General features: G+C 45.0%; 1 pseudogene; it reads right to left on the bottom strand.

Moving 5' to 3' along the window:
- Window positions 1-916: 916 nt before the first annotated feature.
- LOC136538691 (cyclin-B2-1-like) lies at window positions 917-4,547 on the bottom strand (annotated as a pseudogene).
- Window positions 4,548-7,166: the final 2,619 nt, after the last annotated feature.

Below are 7,166 nucleotides of genomic sequence, written 5' to 3'. Positions count from 1 at the left end.
CGTCGGCAAAGAGGCCTTTGTCGTCACCGGCTTTGCCGAGTGGTCTTTGCCGACGGTTACACTCGGCAAAGCCTTTACCGAGTGTATATGGAGATTTGCCGAGTGTCACAGGCACTCGGCAAAGAGCCTGAGTCCGGGAGCAGACGATGAGCTTCCCTTTGCTGGCCTTCAGGTGTGGCAGGGCATGGTAGGTTGGATAGACAGAGCCCCAGAAATTCACATCCTGCAGTCGTCACGCGTACGTAATTAATTTGTACTGAAATAAAACATTATTGCTTCTAAATATATAGCCAAGAGATCTGAATCGGTCTAGCTAGCTAGGTTTACCATCAGCTTGGCGAAGGCGGTGATGTTGGTGACTTGGTCGAAGGAGCAGCTGGACCAGATGCCGGCATTGGCAACCAGATGGTTCACTGATGAAGGCGACAACAGATATGTACAGCTGTGTCAGTGTTAGTGTGTGTACGTCCATGCAGCTAAGCTAGCTATCACTGGAAACTCGTATTTTTCTGTGTGTGCGAAAACACACAGAAAAATACGAATACCGTTAAAAAAATATTTTTCTGACGATGTACCCTAAAAAAATACCCATGAAAATATAATGACAGAAAAATCTAATTTTTCTGTGGGTTCAACGTCAGAAACAATTTTTCTGTGGGTCTCACGCGCACAGAAAAATTGTGTTCGCCCAGATTAAAACTAATTTTTCTGTGTGTTAATCCACACAGAAAAATGAAATAAACCCACAGAAAAACACATGTTTTTTTTTCTGTCGGTCTAGTTGAACTCACAGAAAAATTCATTTCGCCCAGATTAAAAATAATATTTCTGTGTAGCCAGCCTCACAGGAAAAAAGAGTTAAACACACAAAAAAATATTTTAAAACAGGTTAAAATATATATTGTCCATACAGTAATTTCATGACACATCACAACATAATAAATACATTCATAGGTGTCTAAATGTTCAGCACATTCATAGGTACATAGATGATGTCCAAATGTTCCGGCATCGATACACTCAAATCCCTCAGACTAACCAAGATTCAGCTCTTGCTAGTTCTTCATGCGCTTGTCCCTGAAACTATTCAACTTTTGCTAATTCTTCATGCGCTTGTCCCTGGGAGTGACCATGGCAGTTGAGTCTGTCACATCCTGCAGATCAAGCATTGACTGAGATCTCATGAGAGCTGAGAACTGCTGGTATGACTACAAAAGTTCAACAAACCACAGAGTAGAGAATTCGCAATTAGAACCTTTGTTGACACTGAAGTGAAATAACACTACCAAATGAAAAAGTGCAGAAGTGCTACCAAATGACACTGAGTTAATTTAATTCTCTCTCTCTAATGGGAATTGAACTGGCCACACAACTGGTTGCTTGTAATGGTACAAGCCATCCTAGTTAAGCAGCAAACAGAACAAAATATCCCAAGTACCAGCTCATAAGGTGCTAAAGTGCATAAGTTCTCTAATGGAAACTTGATTCATCACAGCCACTCAAGAGTAGTACAAAACAAAAAAAAGTCACAAGGCACAGTTAGGGAAGGCGAGAGCAGCGCGGCACGAGACTAGGATTTCATGCTAGCTGTTTTATCTCAAAAGTTATCAACATGTTGCTAAAAAACATTTAAGCTCTTGTTCTGATTCGAGACACATGTTTTGTGCTGTAAACACAAGCAACCTTAATACACTTTGAAAAAGCATAGAACACAGATTAGAACTTAGGGCAAAACCAAAATGTCACTGCGATACAGGAGGTAGTATTTGCTAAGTTCATCCAGACTTCAGTGATGGGGAACCGGAAAGGATATAGTTGCATTTTTGCAGTAATAATCTTTGTCTGCATTAAGTAAATGTTATTTACTCACTAAGGTAGTATATATGGATATCATCATGATCAAGTGTACACCATCTTCTAAAAAAAGAAGACTGTGTGCAAGGATTTGCAGAAGTGGGAGAAATAATTCAAAAGATTACAAACTGACCAACTGTCATGTTCCACTTATGTAGAAAGGATAAAAGTGCAATTTTGCAGTAAAAGATCCATGTCTGCTGTAAGGAAATGTTACTTATTTGCTTCTATGATCATTGTACGTTTGGATAATGCAGTATAAAAGAACCAAGCATGAATTCAGTGTGAGTGCAAATTGTATTTAGTGGATTACCATTTCTAGAATTTGCCCTTTTGTGTAGGCACGGTCAGAAATGAGCACAAGGTCCTCAACAACTGGAACTGAGACCTCCTCATATTTGCAAGCAAGAAGCATAGCTGTGACTCCAACCAGTTGTAGCTTCTTCCTTGGAACCACTTCCTTTTCCAAGAATCTATCTATTATGTTTACTGTAAGAAAGAGTGTCTCATCCATCAGATCGAACTTGTAGTGAACCTGGCAAAAGAACCAGCAAAAATATTAAAACATGCAGTTTGAGATCAGAACAATTTGTAAGGTCCATGCTTTTTGTACCTCAATCAGCCAGTCAATCAGAATTGCTCTCATCTTTGAGTTTATATCTTGTTGACTGGACATGTAATCAGGTCTTACGCAACTCTTAGCCTGCATAAAGCACCACATTGGTAATACGGAAAAGATAATAGAAGCTGCAATAGAAAAGTCCAAGATAGTAGAAGCCTGCGTAATTCTTTGTGAATGTAAGATTAGTCGGCAATAAGTTTCATTCTGGTGACCATGATTTGCTTCAAAAATACTGAAGGAACCAATTTTAGTAGTACAAAGACATTATGAACTGTTGTAGCTTTCACAGTTGTATAAATTTTAGCGCAGCATAACTTTCCAATGTGTTGCACATGACAACTAGCACAATAGTTACCTATTCCTGGCTGTGAGGTGGACCAATGTGCTATATCAGTATCATTCGATTCAAAACATGTTGACATTTTTTTTTCTTTAGATTAGTTGCTTAAAGTGCATAAAAGATGATAATTAACATTAGGCGTGCATTTCCACATTATACCATACTGCAGTTAAGATTCTTGTCTGAAGTAGAATGATCCTTACAGGTTTCTGGTCTAATTTATTCAGTTTCGCAAAGGAACTTGCTCATTCTTATAAGAACATTATAGATAAAGCATCTACGCATTCGAGATATTCATCCAAAAATTCAGAATTCATGATTTGAGATTATTATCTACCAAAAAGGAACAAGATAAGCATCGTCTGACAATAAACCACCTCATTTTCTCTGTAGAACTTGTAAAGCTCTTCAACATATTCTGTTGCTGCAAGCGGGTTCCCCGAGTCTGCACTGTCAATATCCATGAGCGATTCATCTTGGTTCATGTCCTTGTTCTCTGTCTCACCCTGCATTGCCAAACATAACAGTAAGCCAGAGCCATGGCAAAGATGCCCAAAACCCATCCATTTCTGAGCAAGAGCACAAATCAGAAGTGCGAATACCATGTCGATGTCACTGTCACTATCGTCGACCGGCTCGTAGAGTTCCACATCGATATCAACGGTGCCATTCAGGATGCTCTTTGCTCGCCAAGGAGGCAGCAAATTTCCTGAACAACCAAAGCAATACCCAGATCAAATCAAAGCCTGCAAGAAACGTCAGAGGTGCAAGAACAGCTAGCACGCGTCCTAACCTTGTCATGGGCCGGCTGCTTGGCAACGTTGTCTTCTTTTCGCCCCTTCTCTTCCGGGAGAGAAGAAAGGAACGCCACGGTTAAACGGATTTGGACCCCAAGAACCACGAAAAGACACGATCTTGGGGTAGGAGATTACTGCAGCATGGGCTTCTTGGCGACGGCGCAGGGGTACGGGGCAACCTCGACGAGGTTCTTGATGTCCATGAGCGCGCGCCGGCTCCCCATCTCTGCACAAATCAGGAGATCAGAAACCATGGGCTCGCAACGCAGCAAACAATCCAAGAGGAGATCAGCCCGGGCAGCCGCCCGCACCCACCTCGGACGCCTGGCTCCCCATCACTGCGATACAGAAGGGGAAGGGGAGGGGCGCCGGCGGGGGAGAAGAAGGGGGAGGGGAGGGGCGCCGCCACCACCACGCCCCGCCGCCGTAGCCACTGGCCGGATCCGGGAGAGGGAGGGCCGGATCCGGCCGGGTGAAGAAGGGGGAGGGGAGGGGAGGGGCGCCGCCACCACCACGCCCCGCCGCCGGCCACCACCACCACCGCCGTAGCCACTGGCCGGATCCGGGAGAGGGAGGGCCGGATCCGGCCGGGTGAAGAAGGGGGAGGGGAGGGGCACCCGCCGGGGAAGAAGGAGGGGGAGGGGAGGGGCGCCGGCGGGGGAGAAGAAGGGGGAGGGCGCGGATCTACTCGGTCGTCGGCGGCGGCGACGGATCCGGATGCGCTGCTCGGGTGAAGGGTGAAGAGGAAGACGGATCCGGCGTCGGGGGTGAAGGAGAGGGGCCGCGCCCGCCGCGTCGATGAAGAGGGAGAGGGAGGAGTGGCGGCGCTGCTCGGGGAGGGGAGGAGCCCCCGCGCTGAGTCGCAGAGGGAGGGGCGCGGCGCTGAAAGGAGAGAGTGAGTGAGGGGGCGCGGTCTATTGCGTGCGTGAGAGGGTGTTTGAGGGCGCGGCGGCCGACGGGTTAGGGTTTGGATTTGTTTGTGCGTGCACATGTTTTTTTGGGTGCGTTTTTAAAGAACCGACAGAATAAATTGTATTTTTCTGCGAGTGCTGATTTTTTCGTGTAATTTTTCTGTGGATTTTCGTATTTTTCTGTTGGGATATTTTGGAACCGACAGAAAAATCATAATTTTTCTGTGCGTACAAAAAAAAACGCACAGAAAAATTTATCACACGCAGAAAAAAGCGAGATTCGAGTAGTGTATGGATTGCATTCATCAGGATTCAGGAGCCGAGCAGGGGGATACGTTTGCCGAAGTGAGCGACGGTCTCCTCGACGGCGCGCCTCGACTGCTCGGTGTCGGAGACATCGGCGGGGAAGACGAGGACGTCGGGCGCGCCGCGCTCCAGGGCGGCGGCGGCCACGCCCTTGAGCGCCTGCTCCCTCCGCGCCACCAGCGCAAGGCACGCCCCTTCCTTCGCGTACTGGTAGGCAAGCTCCTGTCGTTCAATACGTATATGGGTGCGACTTTCTGTGGCCTATACAACATATATACATACAGTATAGAACTAATTCTGACCCAAAATACAAATATTTACGTGTTTCCTAAAAACACACATAGCCTGTTTTTCATCTGAAAGCATTGTGTTTATTTACGTCTCAAAGTGGAAATCCTTTTTGTCACAAGAATTTTGCAGTATTTTCGAATGCAAATCTACAACTATGACTACGTACGTACGTGTTTCAAACTAAATAATTCAGAATTCAGCCTAAAAGACGGCACTCAAGGATGTGGAAAGACGTACGACTGGGTAATCAGTTACTGAAACTCCGGTGTCCATCATTGTTGTCGGATGCTATGCAACGACGGCACCAATGCTGCAAAAATTGCCGTTGGATGCTATACAACGATGGCACCAATAACGTGTACTGAACAAGAGCCTACAATTGTTGTATCTTTATTTATTTATACTTTTCAACTCTGCTACACTAATGGTTGATACATGTACTGTCAAGGGACCCGTGCAAAGCATGATTAAGAAGCACACAAGAATATTAAAGGAAAAGCTTATGTTGCCACTAAAATGAAATGTAGATCACGTGAAGTTAGTTAGGTTCCACTTTCAGCTAACAAAAATTATTTCTCCTTTTGGGTTCTTATGTATTTATTTCCTGACACAATACATATATAAATATTTTGTAATCTCTATCCAATTGTGGTAGTCTCTATTTATCATGCCCACGTGGCACAGGCCCGTAGCCTTATAGTTCCAAAAGAGTACCCTTTTGGAGACCGCAATGATTTCCAAATAGCAGTATAGAAAGAATTTTATTGGCTATCAAGGAGAGAGATCAAATAGCTAGTCTAGCACGATCTCTCGAAATCATTTCTCTCATAGCTCACATAACTTTCCACTATAGTGTTCATTTTTTTATTATTCTTATGCCTCGTCTAGCTAGCTATTTGCCAATTGCCATTACGGACGCCATTGCTACCCTGTACTGCATCCTCGTTTGACCGCACCGCGCACAGCACAGCTTCCAGCACCGTCTCGTCTTCTCCTCTCCATGTGCGTGGTCCATGGGTGCAGCTGATTTTGTTGGCCCTGTGCGGCCAAATTTGGGACGGCCGATTTGATCGCCAAAATTTGGCCGGACAACACTTTGGCTGGGCACGGCAACGCTGAAACCCAAAAAGTCCCTAGTCGTCTCTCCCACGATGTGTGTTCCTCTTCCCTCGCTGTCTTTCTCTTTTCCATGGCCGCCGCTGCTGCTCTACTCACGCGCAGGGACACGGGCGCGTGCAGCACAGCCAGCAGCCAACGACTGCGGCCCAGTAGAAGTAGAAGCCGCGCCAGCTACTGCCCGGTGAGGAACAATGCGCGCGGCCAGCCTTCCTGGTGCGAGCGAGTAGGAAGAAAAACTAGTAGGAGTAGAATGCTAGATATAGTTGTAATTTTGTTTAAACGTGTGGCTTCAGTTTTTTTTAATCTAAATTTAATCCAAAATTCAATATATTAAGGATAGTAGCCTGTTTGATCCCGTAGTTAATAGTTATTAGTTGCTAAAAAATAGTTGAAGCCTGTTTAGATTGGTAGCTAATATGTCAACCGGTGTCTTGCCTACTACTCCCTAGGCAGCTTAAAATTAGCTGTTTACTCTAGCTAACATATCTAGCTCATAGCTAATATTTACTACCGGGTGTTTCTCTCTTGTAGAGTTGTTTCATGAGCTAATATTTAGCAGGTCTTTCCTAAGAAATCATATAAGGCAGGTCTGCCAAAGAGGACCCAGTTGTTTGGATCCAAACGGGTTTTAAATAACCATAGAGCTCTTACAGATGCAATTTCAGCTTAAGAATTGATGGGTAAACACTAATATCTACCAAGCCTTTCAAGCCTACCATTTTTTTAGAGATAAATGCACCGTAGGTTCATCAACTTTTTGTGCTGTGCCATTCAGGTCCATTAACTCTGAAAGTGCAGGTTTGAGTATATGAACTTTTAAGTTGTGCCATTTAGGTCCAAATCTGTCCGTTTAGGGATTAGATCCTACGTGGCAATGCATGACAATAGCCACCGTGCCCATAGGTCATGTGAGCAGCACGTGAAGG

This window comes from Miscanthus floridulus, chromosome 2 (assembly GCF_019320115.1).
Source record: "Miscanthus floridulus cultivar M001 chromosome 2, ASM1932011v1, whole genome shotgun sequence".
Classification (NCBI taxonomy): Eukaryota; Viridiplantae; Streptophyta; class Magnoliopsida; order Poales; family Poaceae; genus Miscanthus; species Miscanthus floridulus.
The sequence above is the reverse complement of the archived record's forward strand: the minus strand, read 5'-3'. Positions and strand labels throughout refer to the sequence as shown.